This window comes from Anolis carolinensis, chromosome 6 (assembly GCF_035594765.1).
Source record: "Anolis carolinensis isolate JA03-04 chromosome 6, rAnoCar3.1.pri, whole genome shotgun sequence".
NCBI lineage: Eukaryota > Metazoa > Chordata > Lepidosauria > Squamata > Dactyloidae > Anolis > Anolis carolinensis.
The window spans coordinates 27,729,351-27,747,156 of NC_085846.1; the positions used below are offsets into that span (position 1 = coordinate 27,729,351).

Consider the following 17,806-nt stretch of genomic DNA (forward strand, 5'->3'; position numbering starts at 1 on the left):
AGTAAATGCCTGTTGAATTGTGACACCCAAATTCTGAAATGCTGGATTTTTAATATTCTAACTGTGGGGCTGGGCTTTGACAAATTGGTGGTATAGGTTTCTGGGGGAGAATTCATTTGTTCAAATTTATTCTGCGTTTGAAGGACTGCAGGAAACAAGAAGGACCTTCATTTTGATGGCATCCTTTGGTGTCTTTCTCTGGAATGGTACAAATCATGTTGCCCAGCCTTAATAGCTGAGAATGACAGGTTTGAGCAACCTTTTGCAATTCACCAATGAACTGACCATATGAATGCCATTTTGGAAAAATGCAGGCAGAACTTCATACTACATAATTATAGCACTTAGATTCCACTTTACCTGTTATAGTTGCATGCCATGGAATCTTGGAATTTGCAGTTTATTGACAGAAAAGAGTTCTGGCCAAGAATTCTGAATCCTTCTTTCCAAGCTGTGAATCCAGTATTCCATGGGATGTTACCATGGCAGTTAAAGTGGAATAGTAGTGCTACAGTTGGGTGGCATGACAGGGTCTTTGTTGTGACTTTTTTTAGGCAATAGTTTTTCTCAGATGCTGGGCATTTCTACCAAATAAACCATTGTCCCTGGTGATGACAAAAGAGCAAGGTACCTCTCCTCCTCTTCTGTTTGATTTTTTCCTTTTCATTTCCTGTAGGATTTGTCTAGCTGTGAAGTAAACTGTGGTGAAGACTTATGGTTTTTGCATTTTGTAGCCTAATAAAATGGTGTGTTTTCCATACTGTCTCTGTCTGTATCCTTCTGCCTTAGTAAAAAGGTCAACAAAAAAGCAGTACAAAGGCAAAGGGTGAATGGTCAGACTTCCAAGGTTGGGGGAAGCAAAGAAATTGAAGCCCCTGCTCTGTTATGATTGTTTTTATATTACTAAATTCTAAGCTACTTGATAATGATGAGGAAAATGCACTGCTGTGCTTAAAGCAGGGATGACAATTAAATCCCAATTTCCAATACCATTGGCTGTGTTGACTCAGTCCAAACACATCTGGAGGGACATATTTATTTATTTATTTCCAACATTTATATCCCGCCCTTCTCACCCAAGGGGACTCAGGGCGGCTTACAACAAATTGCAACAATTCAATGCCTATATATAGTTTAAAAATCACAACATCAATTAAATCAATTAAAAACTATTAAATACAACATAAAAATTTAAAACATATGGTTAGATCCATTCATGCAAGAAAACCTCTTGCTTTAGCCATAAATCGGTCCATGTCATCTTTGTCATTTATTCATTAAAGGCCTGAGCACATAACCATGTTTTTAGGGCTCTTCTGAAGCCCAATAGGGTTGGGTCTTGTCAATATCTCTGGGGAGGGTTTCCACAGCCGGGGAGCCACCACCGAGAAGGCCCTGTCCCTCGTTCCCACCAGCCATATGATTCGTTCCTATATGATTTCCTCATTCCCACATGATCTCCAACCTTGACTTAAAGGCACCTCTGTCATTATTAGTGCTTCAGGAATCACGTGCTCCAAACTCGACTGGTGTAGAAATCAAGAAGCTAAATTCTGTTGTGCAGTGAATGCCAGTTTAAATGAAAATTCATGTCACCTGGCCACCTCAAGTCGAAAAACCCTTATCAGTATAATAATAATAATAATAATAATAATAATAATACATATTTATTTAATATTTATTTATTTTATTTATTGACGACATTTCTACCCCACCTTTCTCTACCCCAAAGGAGATTCAAGGCGGCTTTACACATAGGCAACTATTTAATGCCTTAAAAACAATGTAAAATTAAAACGAACATTTAAATAGAATAATAAAATATATTAAAACAATTAAAAATATTTTAAACAATACAATCACAATTGATCATGTAATCCACAAGAGAAGTCCAGGCTGTTCCTATAGTCATTGCACATTATTCCATATCTATCTGTTGCACAAGTTCTCCAATGGCTTGGTCACAAAGCCATGTTTTACTCTCTTACAGAAGGTCAAGAGGGAGGAGTCTGATCTAATATCCCTGGGGAGGGAATTCCATAGCTGAGGGGCCACCACCAAGAAGGCCTTGTCTCTCGTCCTCGCCAATTGTGCCTGCGAAGGAGGCAGGACCGAGAGCAGGGCCTCCTCAGAAGACCTTAAACTCCAAGATGGTTCATAGAGGGAGATACGTTTGGACAGATAAGCTGGGCCAGAACCATTTAGGGCTTTATAGACTAAAGCAAGCACTTTGAATTGTGCTCAGGAGCAGACTGGCAGCCAGTAGAGCTGACGTACCGAGGGGTTGTGTGCTCCCTGTACGCCGCTCCGGTGAGCAATCTGGCTGCTGCCCGTTGGCCCATTTGAAGTTTCCGAACATTCTTCAAAGCCAACCCCACGTAGAGCACATTGCAGTAGTCTATTTGGGATGTAATCAGAGCGTGGACTACCGTGGCCAAGTCTGACTTCCCAAGGTACGGGCGCAACGGGACCCAAAGCAGCTTGCAACATATTAAAATCACATAAACAGCAATCAGATTACTTCAATAATAAATATAAGCATCATAAAATAAATTAAGAAAACAACTACAATGTACATTCACATTCATGTGGCATCATATCTAGATATATATTGCACTTTGCTTCAGTCCATAACATATGATGTTCTCCTGTCACTTCTGATTTATTTTTTTTGCCTAAAGCCTGTTTAAACAGGAAGGTTTTTAGTTGGTGTAATAAAAGAAGAAAGGGAGGGAGCTGTTTTAATTTCTTTTGAGAGGGTGTTCCACAGGGTAGAGGCAGCCACCGAGAATGCCCTCTCCCTTGTCAATGTCAGTCACATTTGCCACAGCGGTGGAAGCCCCTCCCCTGAAGATCTTAAAGAGCAGGCTGGCTGGTAGGAAGGGATGCGGTCAGAAAAGTGAGTTGGACTGTTTAGGGCTTTGAAGATCAAAACCAGCACCTTGAATTGGGCTCGAAAACAAATGGGCAGCCAGTGCCAGTGCTGTAGCAGAGGGGATGACCGCTCTCTGGGTCCAGGACCTGTAAGTAGCCTGGCTGCCGCTCTTTGGACTAACTAAAGATTCTGGGCAGTTTTCAGGGGCAGCTCCACATAAAGCCCGTTACAATAGTCTAGCTGGGATGTAACCAACGTGTAGTTATTTTATTTATTTTATTAATAAAACACCACAACTGATCTTATTTACATTCATGTTAACCAATATTCATTCATTCACTTTAGGAGCTGACTTCAGGCAAGGATATCATTTATACAAAGGGTTGGTGACTTGTAGCCCTTCTTGTGTCCTTCGTCCATCGCTGACAAATTAGAGTTGTAGTCCAATGATATCTGGAGAGCCACAAGTTGCCTGCTTCTGATTTACACAGCTTGTAAATACAGTAGAGTTTCACTTATCCAAGCCTCGCTTATCCAAGCCTCTGGATAATCCAAGCCATTTTTGTCGTCAATGTTTTCAATATATCGTGATATTTTGGTGCTAAATTTGTAACTACAGTAATTAAAACATAACATTACTGCGTATTGAACTACTTTTTCTGCCAAATTTGTTGTATAACATGAAGTTTTGGTGCTTAATTTGTAAAATCATAACTTAATTTGATGTTTAACAGGCTTTTCCTTAATCCCTCCTTATTATCCAAGATATTCGCTTATCCAAGCTTCTGCTGGCCCGTTTAGCTTGGATAAGTTAGACTCTACTGTAACAGTATTGAGAAATCTTGTATAGAGATGAACTATGTTTTTGTGATGCATTGAATAAAACAGATCCAGGTAAAGACAAACAGAGGAATGAAAAATGATAAAAAGCTGTGCCTAAGGCCCCTTCCACACAGTTGTATAAAATCCCACCTTATCTCCTTTGAACTGGGTTATATGACAGTGTGGACTCAGATAACCCAGTTCAAAGCAGATATTGCAGATTGTCCGCCTTGATATTCTGGGTTCTATGGCTGCGTGGAAGGGCCCTAACTGATTCCAAAAGGTTTAGGGCCCTTCCAGACAGGGCCTATCTCCCAGGATCCGATCCCAGGTTTTCTGTTTATCCCAGATTATCTGGCAGTGTGGACTCATAAAATCCAATTTAAAGCAGAAAACCTGGGATCAGATGCTGAGATATAGGGCCTGTCTGGAAGGGCCCTTAGAAATACTAGCTCTCATGTGGATGGTAGGTGAATGTGGTAGCAGTTTATTCTTATAATAACTTTATTATAATAACTTTATTCTTATACCCCACCCCATCTCCCCGAAGGGACTCAAGGCGGCTCACATGGAGACCAAGCCAGTAATACACAATAAAATACAATCACATAAATACATTTAAAACATATAAACATAAAATCATAAAATAATACATTAAAACATACTCAAGCAATAGCTTTCTTCTAAGAGTAAGTTATTAGTAGAATTACTGCTCTGAAGAAGTGCCAATGGTGCTCAACAGGGATGGTTTTAAAGACATGTGTGTAATTAAGATGGGTTTGATACTGCAGAATCCTGGGATTTGTAATTTTATAAAATAAAAATTAGTATTCTTTGCCAGAGAGCTATCATGCTGTAGTTCAGGAATTTTTCTTAGAGTTGGCTCCAAATTGTCTAAAATACAAATGCCCATTTTTGTAGGTAGCAGTTAAAATGACATGAAACTGCTATAACTGTGTGCTGTAGAAATATTGATTAGTTTTTATGGTGCAATTGCACAGTCACATTCCTGAAAGTTTATGAAAGACAACCCTGCCTTTTGTTTACAGCTCTTCTGAGGGTTTTCCCATGCTGCTTCTGTCTTTCTCGCCAGAGAAACATAAGGAAGTCTTCCCATTGCTTCTGCATCTTCTTTCACAGCAAAGAGGGAGAAAAAGTGGATCTATTCTCGAAACTGCACACTGGGTGAATTTTGCTCTTGACTTAGTCTGTGACTTTTATTTGAATTCTTACTGTGTTCTTAATAGCAAATCAAACACATTCTTCACATGCTGAAGACATTTTCAACCAGCTTTTGCGGAAGGAAAAAAGGATTTTTTGGGGTGCTGACATCCTCTATTTTGATGACTTCCTGCTTCCTGAACATTATTAAGATCTCAAGTAGCTAGGGGCTATGCCAAGGCCTGCTGCCTGCTGAACCCCTCTTGCAAGAGCAGACATGGCAGAACGGCTCCCAGCCATTTTCCTGGGGCCACCTTGCATCATTTATCATCCACGTTGACAGGAGGGAGGTAACTGCTCCGTCAGCCACTCTAAACTGGTCTGTTTTCATACCACTGTGGCAGCTCAGGACAAGAAGTCCTTTCTGATCTGTGGAGTACTCTGAATTAATTTCTCTCCCCCACCCCAATTGTAAAGAGAATTGATCAAAAAGAAAACTGGTTACGTGGGAGGAAAATAACTGCTGATAAAAGTGCGACTAAGGACGTTATCCCATGTAGCCCCCCTCCCCAGTTGTAATACAGACAGAAAACGATGTATAACAGAGCCCATCAGACAATGCAGGAGGACTTCCTACCTGCGTCCATCATGCTTCATAAGGACAGTATTTCTGAAGTGTCTGGAAACAGGCGAGGAGCGGGGAGAAGATGGGCATAGATGATCTTCTGAGTTCAGGAATCGCTATGCAACTGGAGAAAACGGGGGATAAACATGTGGGTTGGAATCTGACAAATTTGCCCATATTGAATTGCTTCCGTGATGCAAAGTAATGGGCGTTTGAAAGTTGGAAAAGGTTCTGCCTTCAGGTGTAGATTCTCAGGGCCCTTCCACACAGCCATATAACCCAGACTATCAAGGTAGATATCTGCCTTGAACTGGGTTATCTGAGTCCGGACTGCCATATAATCCAGTTCAATGTGGATTTTATACAGTTGTGTGGAAGGGGCCTCAGTGAGTTGAAATGTGGGCAATTTCAGATTTTCAGTCTGACTTCACAGGTTTATTCCAGGGATAAAGGATACAGTCCTTAACTTGTTGGAAGAAAGGTGGGACAGAAATGTAACAAATAAAATTAAATAAAGAAGTGCAAAATATAATTACACTACTACATCCGATCAGACCAGCTGGCTTACTGTTCTTTTTCTCTTTGCAAACAGTCAGATGCCTACAGGTATTCACAATATAGGATGTGGAGGAGACAGCCATGCATTCCTGTTTGACCTAGCATCTGGTTTTTTGCCTTTTGGGTATCATGCCTAATGGCTGTTAAGAGATCTGTCCTCTGTTAATTAGTTACATCCTTTTTTACAGCCACCCAGGCTAGGGGCTATTGCCATATATTATGTGGCACTAAACTGCACATGTTAATTATGCATTTATATGAAAAAGGACTTTTCTTTTGTTTATCCTGAACTCACTGCCAACTCAAGGGCAGGCCAGACGCAAGCTACACTTCAATTTACCTCAACCTTGTATTATACCAGTGTCATGAACTGACCCAAGATGACCTAGTCAGCTTAGTAGTTGAATGGACATTTGCATCTCTGTCCCATTTGGAAACTCTAACCAACATAAGTTTTCCCCTTGACATTAAGTCTAGTCATGTCTTACTCTGGGGATTGGTGCTCATCTCCATTTCTAAGCTGAAGAGCTGGCATTGTCTGTAGGCATCTTCAAGGTCATGTGACTGGCATGACTGCATGAAGCGCCGTTACCTTCCCGCCGGAGTGGTACCTATTGATCTACTCACAGTTGCATGTTTTCAAACTGCTGGGTTGGCAGAAGCTGGGGCTAACAGCGGAAGCTTACCCCGCTCCCCTGATTCGAACCACCGACCTTTCGGTGAGCAAGTTCAGCAGCTCAGCGGTTTAACACACTGCACCACTGGGGGCTCCTCTAACTAATATAGTTGAGAGAAAAAGGACTTCTCTGATGTGAAACATTCTCCCTTCAAAGACATAGCCGTAGTCTCGACCAGTATGCAAAAAGATCTTGAAAGAAAAAAGTTGGTAGCCTAAGATTTCATAGACTTAAGTTTACTTAATCAAATACAATAGGCACTTCACTCCATGCACCTGATGAAGTAAACAACATGACAACCATATCCATAGAGGATATGTTCCCAGACTTCGTGAAACCATGGATAAGAGCCAACTGTATTATTTCCAATGAGACAAGGCTATCTGAAAAGTGGCTGTAGCTTGTATAGGAGTTATTAAATGTTTAAGTGAATAAGTGCAACTACAGATAAATGAAACCATGTATATCGGTTTATGGATACAATCATAATGTATTTCTGGTTTCTCTTGGATCCAAAGGACTACAAGATCCTTTCCATATCTTCTGATTTATTATTTGTGTCAATGTTAACTTCATTTTGGTGCCACATTTTCTGAAAAAAATTAATCGTGTCAGAAGCGACTTGATAACAACTGCAAGACACTTCTGATGTGAGAGAATTGGCCATCTACAGAGACATTACTCGGGGGATGCCCAGATGTGTTTGCTGGGAAGCTTTTCATGTCCCCACAAACTAGAGCTGGCAGACAGGAGCTCATCCCACTTGCAAATTCGATCCGGCAACCTTCAGGTCAGCAATCCAACCTTCAGGTCAGCAGTTCAGCTGGCACAAGGGCTGAACTCATTGCACCACCGTGGCTCCAATTAAAAAATGATTTTTATTAAAGACTTTGGAGGTCTTTGAATTGTATCCAGTTTGTATATACACATGGTTTAAACTATTTTAATATGCTTTAATGGATTGTATGATTTAAGTAGCTAGTTTCTGTGCATCAGCAATACCTTGCCAATGCAGGATGTTGTCTCAGTTTAAAAGATATTGTCATTTTATGTAAGTTTTTATCACTGAATATAAATATTTAATAGTAATGTTAATGTTTATATTTAATATAGTTTCTTAAGCTTGTTTTAAAATGGTATTTTAATGACTCCTCTTATGTTTCATTTACCCTACATTATTTATAATATTACTGGTTATTGACCTCTGTCCATCTGTCTATCCACATGTGCACACAAATATAGTTCAATAAATTCTTAGGCTGTAAATGACTATTATTTTTACTATTCTCACAATGTTTTTTTTAATGATATCATTGTGAGCCACTTTGTGACTTTTAGATAGAAACTGGGATATATAGATATTTTAATAAATAACTTGAAGTCTTGGAAAGTGTTTAAGATTCTCAAAACGGAATGGCATGTAAATCAAATGAAGAAAAGCTGTGTGAAATACAAAGTTGTTGACAAGAGTATCCTCCATTATGCAAGCCACTTTTATTTGTTTCTTTGCTGCTGAAGCATCAAGATAGCAGAGAGAGAATGAATGCCCTGCATATCTGTAGTGATGCCATGGGGATTAGCCAGTAGATATTTGTGACTCAAAGTCACATTCCAGGTTGTTATCACATCTGCAGCTGATGCGATAGTGGATGAGGGGTGAGGCTTCATGCACATATGATTGGCGGAAATCACCTTTTCCCAGCAATAAAAACATTGTCGTGTATAACTTGTGGAAAGCCATCTCCCTGTTTTGTCCACAGCGTGAAGCAGTCATTTCTCCCATGTGTTGGTAATCCAGCAAGGGTCTTCTATTAGATTTTGAATCGTCCATTAATGTCCCTCGAACCTTCATATAACACCGTTTGAAGAACAGCTGGAGATAGAATCTACATTGCCCAACGTATTTATGGAAGATATTTTCCCCCTCAAGCTCATTATTTCAAAACATAAGCAGGGAGGGATGGGAGTAACTCCCTTGAACAGCCGGTTGGACAAGAGTCAGACCCAAAGTATTTCCAACCTAGAACCTGTGCTTACTGTTGGCCTGCATTCTTCATCTCAGCCTTTATGTTGCCTTATTTGATGGGGGAAGGGAAATTAAAGTATTGATTCTAAATTTAAATTAGACGGATCTTCTATTACCTCTCACTCCCAGATTAAAACTTTTTATCAGAATACATGTTGCAACTTTAAGAATTTTAATTTGGGCAAAAAAGTTTGACTCTAAAATTATATTCCCATCAGCAGCAGCATCCTTATGCTCATCATCATAGTTTACCAGGAATTACTGAAGGGTTTTTTAGACTGTTGGTTAAATGATAAAAGATAGTGCAGATACAGAATAGTATCTGTAAAGGTCCTAAAAATGCAAATATGAGGTTTTGAATGTCTTTAAGAATAAAACCCAATGACCTGGTGAAAGTGTATAATTGAAGGCTTGATAGGTTGGGAGGCTCTGACTTCATGTACTGTATCACAACTAACAACGCTCTAGTTATATGTCTGTGGAACGTGGTCTGTCTACAGATGTCACACTCAAATCTCTTGGAAAGACAGGCAGACAAATGTCAGTGTGCTGGAAGAAGCAAACCACCAGCATTGAAGTGATTCTCCTACGCCATCAACTCCGTTGGACTGCCATGTTGTTTGAATGGCCGAACACCGTCTCCCAAAGCAGTTACTACTCCCAATTCAAGAATAGAAAAAGGAATGTTGGTGGACAGGAAAAGAGATTTAAAGGTGTGTTTAGATAACCTTAAAAACTGTGGCATAGACACCGAGAACTGGGACATTCTGGCCCTTGAGTGCTGTAACTGGAGGTCAGCTGTGACCAACAGTGCTGTGGAATTTGAAGAGGCATGAATGGAGGTGAAAGGGGAAAAGGTGCCAAGAGAAAGGTGTATCAAGCCAACCCTGACTGGGACTGTCTTCCACCTGGAAATCGATGCCCTCACCGTGGAAGAACATGCGGGCCAAGAATAGGGCTCTACAGTCACCTACGTATCCACAGCCAAGACACTGCACTTAGAAGGCCATCATACTCGGACAACGAGGGATCGCCTAAGTAAGTAGTAAGTAAGTAGCAGGATATGCGAGGTTTTCTGTAAAATACACATTTAAGTAACTATGTTACTTAAAATTGGAACAGTCAAATACAGGATGGCCCATTTAGCTAACCATCTAATTCCTGAGCCTTTTCTGTATCACTTATTGAGCTTTTTGGACAGCTCAGTCCTTTGGAGCCATAATGATTAAAAAGATGCTTTTCCCACTCCCTAACAAATAGAACTTGAAGGGTGAATGTACCCCGAATTCATTCATTCAATTTATTCAGCTAATCTATAGTCTATAATCTATATAGGATTATAGATATAGTTTTATATAGGATTATAGATTATAGATATAGATATAGGTGGCAAAGAGCGTTAAAGCACTGAGCTGGAGACCAAAAGGTCCCAGGTTCAAACCCCGGGAGCAGCGGGAGCGGCCACTGTTAGCTCTAGCTCCTGACAACCTAGCAGTTCGAAAACATGCCAATGTGAGTAGATCAATAGGTACCGCTCCGGTGGGAAGGTAACGGCGCTCCATGCAGTCATGCCGGCCACATGACCTTGGAGGTGTCTACGGACAACGCCGGCTCTTCGGCTTAGAAATTGAAATGAGCACCATCCCTAGAATCAGACATGACTGGACTTAACGCCAGGGGAAACCTTTACCTTTACCTCTATAGTCCACCTTTCTCCCAGTGCAGAACCCTGGCAATTTATAACAAATTGAAACAAAGTACAGCTCGAAAAGTCTATTAGCTCAAACGTTTTTATGAAGAGTTAAACAAAGCTCCCCATTAAAATACATACTTTTAAAACATTGAACACACATTTGAAACACCATTTAGGACAGCACACTCTAAGTCCATTTTCACATATGAATGTCTAAAAATGGTCTTTGACCGCCATCAACACTGGCATATAATGCAGTTCAAAACTGCATTATGTGGTTAGTATAGATGTGGCCTTTGACAGCTTGGAGAAAGTGAACAGAGAGGGGACCAAATGGGCACCCTATCAGAAGGATTTCCACTATTTGGAAGAGACAGAAGAGACCTTCTTAAGCATCACACACTGTTTTGGAATCCAACATACAAAGGGCATAACTTTCTCCGCGGGCGAGGCTCCATGTCTTGTAGCAACTGAAGGTGGAGTTTCCGGAATACGGCCCAGAAAGCTGGAGCTGGAATGAGCTTCATCCTGAACCAACCGGTTACATAGGAGGGAAACCCACAGGTGAAGCAACAGGGTGTAACAGCTTCCATATAAATAATGCCTTGGGTACGGATTGGAGGGTGGAGGCCACCGGACCGGTGACTCCAACTCTGTAGGGAGTGGTGCTCTCTGTATCTGACTTTCTCCACCCTTGTCTTGTCTCTCTCTTCAAAAGATCAAGTGGACACTTTCCCTGATTCCAAAGGACTTGTTCAGGCATGGTTTTACGTGGGTGCAGTCCATGGTCCAGTCTCCAAGGGGAAAAAATCAGCAAGATCTCAAAAAAAGTTATTAGTGGTGCAATGGGTGTGTGTGTGTGTGTCAACAATCCGAATCACTTGAAGCCACCTGGAAGTGTAAAAAAGGGCATGAAGCACAAGACGGGAATTTAAGATACCCAGAACTGAGACACTTGGCATCAGGAACAGCGAGGCTAGACTTTCTGTTCTTCTTTGAGCCACAGCTTGGAAAAACTGCTTGTTTGAACTACAAATCCCACAGTCCTCTTGCTATTCAGACATACACAAATATGCTGGTTCACGTGCTGCTAATAATACACATTATTATTATTATTATTATTATTATTATTATTATTATTATTATTATTATTATTATTTTATTATGACACAGCAAACAAGATCGATATGCTGGATTTCGCATCACAAAATCACAAGTCGAACACTTCCCAAGTGTCTAGGACTGTGTGATGTATTTTTGGATGATGCGTGCAGATCCCAGTAGGGTGGCCTTTTGCAGTTGGCAGATCGTGATTTTGTCAATGTCTGTTGTTTCCAAATGTCGGCTGAGATCTTTTGGCACGGCACCCAATGTGCCGACCACCACTGGGACCACCTGCACTGGTAGTATTATTATTATTATTATTATTATTATTATTATTATTATTATTATTATTAGATACTTTCAGCCGAACTATGGCTCATATAGAGTTTTCTTTGTATGATTTATTCAAATAAAGATTGTCACTACCTTCCTCTTAGGTGTCCAGGATCACCCAGGATCTACACTGCCATACAATCCAGTTTCTGAATTCATATTAACTGCTTTGAACTGGATTATATGAGTCTACATTGCCATACAATCCAGTTTCTAAATCTGGATTACCTGCCTTGGACTGGATTATATGATTTTACACTGCCATATAATCCAGTTCAAAGCAAATAATCTGGAATCAGAAACTGAATTATATGGCAATGTAGATGAGATCTTAGTGGGTTTCAGTCACCCAGAGAGCGTCTTCTACTAAACTGTAGCATTAATGCACTATTGGAACATTGGAATTGTAGTTTTACAAGGTCTGTAACCTTCTTTGTCAAAGAGTGCTTCCAAACGACAGATCCCAAGATTCCATAGCACTGAACCATGGCAGTTAAAGTGCTGTCAAACTGCAATAATTATATAGTGCAGATATAGCTTCCGTGGGAATTAAACTCTGATTAACTTTCTTTTCCTTTGTTTTTATGTTATGCCTGTTTTGGTTTCATCAGATTATACTGTTGTCTTTGGAAGGAGTGAAAAACATGGGATATCAATTAAATAAAAGTGCATATATTATACACATATTGCCGAGTGCATATATTCCTCCATATTAGAGAACTGGTCTACATCCTATCATTAAAATCTGGTACAGTTTAAAAAGTAACTTCCCTTTTTCCAAAGTATTTTTATCCTTTACTAGCTTGGGTGCCTGGCATTGCCTGGGTTATTTGAAAAAGTCAATGTCTTAACTGTACAAAATACATAAGGTTGTGGATTAACTACCACTGACATCATGCCAGGTTAACCCCTAGAAACTCTGTCAGTTCTTCAAGTTTGTCATGTTGGGCAAGTTTTCTCTGGATGCCTCATCAGTGAGGTTCAGTGTGCTCTCTGGCTGTAGGGTAAACTACAACTCCCACTTTAATGAGTCAGTCCCCTCAAACCTCTCCAGTAGGTTGAGTTAGTCATGGGGGTTCTGTGTGCCAAGTTTAGTCCAGGTTGATCATCAGTGGAGGTCATAGTTTCCCTGGTTGTGGGTGAACTACAACTCTCAGAAAAGAAAGTCAGTTCCCCTCAAATCCTCCAGTAATCAAATTTCAGCATATCAGGTATGTGTGCCAAGTTTGGTCCAGATCCATTGGTGTTTGGGCTCAAAGAGCTCTCTGGGTGTAGATGAACTATACTCCCCCAAATTAAGGTGAATTTTCCCCATCAGTGTTTGGGTTCACAGTACTCTCTAGATGTAGGTGAACTACAACTCCCCCAGATCAAGGTGAATTTTCCCCAAGACCTCCAGTATTTTTTGCTGGTCATAGGGGCTCTGTGTGCCAAGTTTGGTCCAATTCCATCTTTGATGGAGTTCAAAGTGCTCGTTGATTGCAGGTGAACTATACATCCCACTGCCTACAACTCCAAAATGTCCTGGCCAATTCCCCTCAAAACCCACCAGTATTCAAATTTGGGCATATTGGGTATGCATGCCAAGTTTGGTCTAGATCCATCATTGTTTGAGTTCATAGTGCATTCTGGATGTAGGTGAACTACAACTCCTATAAATCCCTCCAAAGACCTCCAGTATTTTTTGTTGGTCATGGGGGTATCTGTGTGCCAGGTTAGTTCCAGGTCCATCATTGGTGGAGTTCAGAGTGCTCTTAGATTGCAGGTGAACTATACATCCCAGTACCTACAACACCTAAAAATCATGGCGAATTCTCCTCAAACCTCTCCAGTATTGTTCAGTTGCTGATCAATTCCTCTGTTTGCTGTGTGCTGTAGAAAAGAATAGGAAAGGGCTAAGGGAGAAGCAGTGGGCGGGGTCATGCAAATTCCACATCAATGAAGAGAGTTAGAAACACTGGGATGCCTGTGGTGCAGAAAAACAGAAAATCTGGGATGAAATTGTCCCTGTATGAAAGCTTCACTTGGGTGGGGGGCAATTTGGTGTTTGTGGAGGGTATTGACAAGTTCTTGACCATGTTCATGGTGCTCGCTGTAACCTGCAATGTCATTGGAGGGAGGGCCATTGTGTTTTCTGAGTACTGGGAGCTATAGCTGTTTGTGGAAATGGGAGCTTGTCTGTGTAAGTGGACACCCCAGCCATGCACATACATACTGTATATATTTTCACTTTTATTATGTGTATAGTGTATGTATGTGTGTGTGTGTGTGTGTGTGTGTGTGTGTATATATAATAAATAATAATAATAATAATAATAATAAAACTTTATTTATACCCCGCCACCATCTCCCCAATGGGGACTCGGGGCGGCTTACATGGGGCCATGCCCGGGAAAAATACAATATAACACAATATAAAAACAACATATCATAATACAATTACAACAATACAATAAAGAATCATATACAGTACAACACAAAATCCAAAGAGCAGTATAACAGGGCAGGCCGCACTGACACTCAGTTAAAACTCGGGGTGAGAAAAGGATAAGAAAAAGGATAAGAATAAAACCACAGGGAACTAAGGAAAAGATAGCAGACAGTCTAGAGGATAAATAATGGGGGCGTAACAAAAGCATGTAACAGTTACTCTCCGAAAGCACATCGGAAGAGCCATGTTTTTAGATCTTTCCTAAAGTCTGAAAGAGTGGGGGCTTGCCTGATTTCAATGGGCAATGAGTTCCATAAACGTGGGGCCACAGCAGAAAAGGCCCTCTCCCTAGTTCCTACAAGGCGGGTCTGGGATAAAGGCAGTGGCGACAGGAGGGCCTCCCCTGACGATCGCAGAGATCGGGCAGGTTTATGGTAGGAGATACGGTCACGAAGGTAGGTGGGTCCCAAACCGTTTAGGGCTTTATATATGATGGTCTGCACCTTGAATTGAGATCGGAAAATGAACGGAAGCCAGTGGAGCTCCTTAAACAGGGGAGTAGATCTCTCCCTGTAATTCGCCCCAGTTATTAATCTGGCAGCCGAGCGTTGGACCAGTTGTAATTTCCAAGCCGTCTTCAAGGGAAGCCCCACGTAGAGCGCATTACAGTAGTCCAGTCTAGAGGTAACTAGGGCATGGACCACCGTGGTCAAGTCAGACTTCACGAGGTATGGTCGCAGTTGGCGCACAAGTTTGAGTTGTGCGAAAGCCCTCCCGGCCACCGCCGACACCTGCGCTTCAAGCGTCAACGCTGAATCCAGGAGGACCCCCAAACTGCGGACCTGTGATTTCAGGGGGAGTGCAACCCCGTCCAGCACAGGTTGCCACCCAATACCCCGATCTGACGAGCGACTGACCAGGAGGGCCTCTGTCTTGTCAGGATTGATCCTCAGCTTGTTCCTCCTCATCCAGTCCGCCACAGCGGCCAGGCACTGGTTCAGCATCCGAGGGGCTTCCTTGGAGTCAGATGGGAACGAGTAGTGGATTTGTGTGTCATCTGCGTAGAGATGGCAACACCCTCCAAAACTCCGGATGACCTCTCCCAGTGGTTTCATGTAGATGTTAAATAGCATGGGGGATAGAATAGACCCTTGCGGGACCCCACAGGTCAATGGCCAGGGGTCCGAGCAGGTATCCCCCAGCTTCACCATCTGGGAACGGCCCTCCAGGAAGGACTGGAGCCACAGCAGAACTGTGCCACCAAGTCCCATCCCGGCGAGCCTCCCCAGAAGGATACCATGGTCGATGGTATCGAAAGCCGCTGAGATGTCCAAGAGAACCAGCAGGGTCACACTCCCCCTGTCCAGCTCCCTGCGGAGGTCATCCACCAGGGCGACCAAAGCCGTCTCGGTGCTGTGCCCAGGCCTGAAGCCAGACTGCGAGCGGTCCAGAAAATCGGTGTCATCGAGGAACTCCTGGAGCTGCGTAGCAACCACCCGCTCCAGAACCTTGCCCAGAAATGGGAGGTTGGAAATTGGCCTGTAGTTGTTACATACAGATGGGTCTAACGAGGTCTTTTTTAATAATGGTTTTACTACCGCCTGCTTAAAGCAGGATGGAACTGACCCTTGAACCAGGGAGGCATTTATAATAGCCACAAACCAATCCAACAACCCATCCTTGGCCAGCTTCACCAGCCAAGAAGGACAAGGATCCAGAGCGCAGGTGGTCGCCCTCACAGACCCAAGAATCCCCTCCACATCCTCAGGAAGAACAAGCCGGAAAGAATCCCATAAGATCGCACAGACAGGTACCTCGGTTACCTCCGCTGGGACCACAGTTAAGCTGGAGTCCAACTCACGGCGTATCTGAGCAACTTTGCCTGCAAAATGGTGCGCGAAATCGCTGCACTGAGTTGCCAAGTCATCAGGAAACCCCTGGGCCTCAGGAGACCGCAGGAGCTCCCCAACAACTCGGAACAACTCCGATGGCCTGTTGGCTGCAGACGCTATGCGGGCAGTCGTGAAATCTTTCCTGGCTGCTCGCAGAGCCACGGAGTAAGCCTTAATAGCGGCTTTAGCCCGTGCTTGGTCGGACACGTCCTGAGATTTCCTCCAGATGCACTCTAGCCCCCTCCTCCTACGTTTCATCACAGCCAGCTCCTCGGTGAACCAAGGAGTCGACGCGATTCTACGCAGTGAGAGGGGACGTTCGGGAGCGATCGTGTCCAATGCCCTTGATAGCTCACTGTTATAGCGATCAGCCAGGACATCGACAGGATCGCCAGTCTCCAGGACAGGAAGATCCCCAAGAGACCTCAGAAGTCCAACCGGATCCATCAGTCTCCTGGGGCGGACCATCTTAATGGGTCCACCACCCCTGCGGAGGTTAGAAGGCACGGCGATACTTAAACAGATCAGATGATTGTCAGACCATGACAATGGAAGAATGTTTTGCTCTTCCACTCTGACTGTCCCACCGTCCACAATAAAAACAAGGTCCAAGGTGTGTCCTGCCTGATGTGTGGGCCCAGATATAACTTGAGACAGCCCCATGGTTGTCATGGCAACCATGAAATCCTGAGCTGCTCTTGTCAATGTGGTCTCAGCATGAATGTTAAAGTCTCCCAAAACTATCAGTTGTTGGGAGACAAGGGCCACATTGGAGACCACTTCTGCTAGCTCGGACAGAGAGACTGCTGGGTCGCGGGGTGGACGGTACACCAACAGAATCCCCAAGCTGTCTCGGGCTCCCACCCTCAGGAAAACACACTCGAACCTCGGGGATTGCGGAACGGCGCATCTGATCAGGGCGATGGACTGCCGAAAGATCACCGCAACTCCTCCTCCCCGCCCCCCAATATATATATATATATCAAATTATTTCACACTTCTCTGTTTACAATCCTGATACGATCATCTTTCAATATCCTATGTCTTGATATTCCTCAAAGCTCGCACATCACATAGCCATATTCTCCTTCTTCCTTTCCCTTCTTTTGTTCCCCAAGGGTTTCAAGGGTTTCATAGCCTTTAAAATATCACTTGCTCCCATCTCTAATCCTAGTAATCATTTTAACCAGTAAACTATTTGAGAATTGCCTCATCCATTAAGTATTATTAAATTAGCCCCTCTTTATAAGAAAAATCATTCTAACATTATTATTACTGTTATTAATATCCTACTTTATCTCTCCCAGACATATTCGTCTACCAATAATTATTCTGCTTAAAAATTAAATTAATTTATTAACTTTTATAAAGCATCTTGATAATTATTTCCCCCATATCTCCAAACTCGCTTACCAAAAATCTAACCAAATTTATTTTGTAAGCCATTATCAATTATGCATCAATTATGAGAATATTCCCTTTAAGACCATATCACCATTTATATCTCTATTTCTTTGTCCACAGATTCCAATCTATGCATCTTTGTCCTGTATCCAGATGTCTTGACGCAGTTTAACCCACTCATTTCACATCATTTTAATCTGGAATT

At 42.3% G+C, this 17,806-nt stretch overlaps 1 protein-coding gene across 1 annotated transcript in view; it reads right to left on the minus strand.

Moving 5' to 3' along the window:
* Window positions 1-1,666: 1,666 nt before the first annotated feature.
* Window positions 1,667-17,806, minus strand: part of lrrc46 (leucine rich repeat containing 46) — a 39,652-nt gene continuing 23,512 nt past the window's right edge. The window contains exon 10 of the transcript XR_009999769.1: window positions 1,667-5,607. The gene's annotated coding sequence lies outside the window, so the exon portion shown is untranslated. The remainder of the gene's footprint in view (window positions 5,608-17,806) is intronic.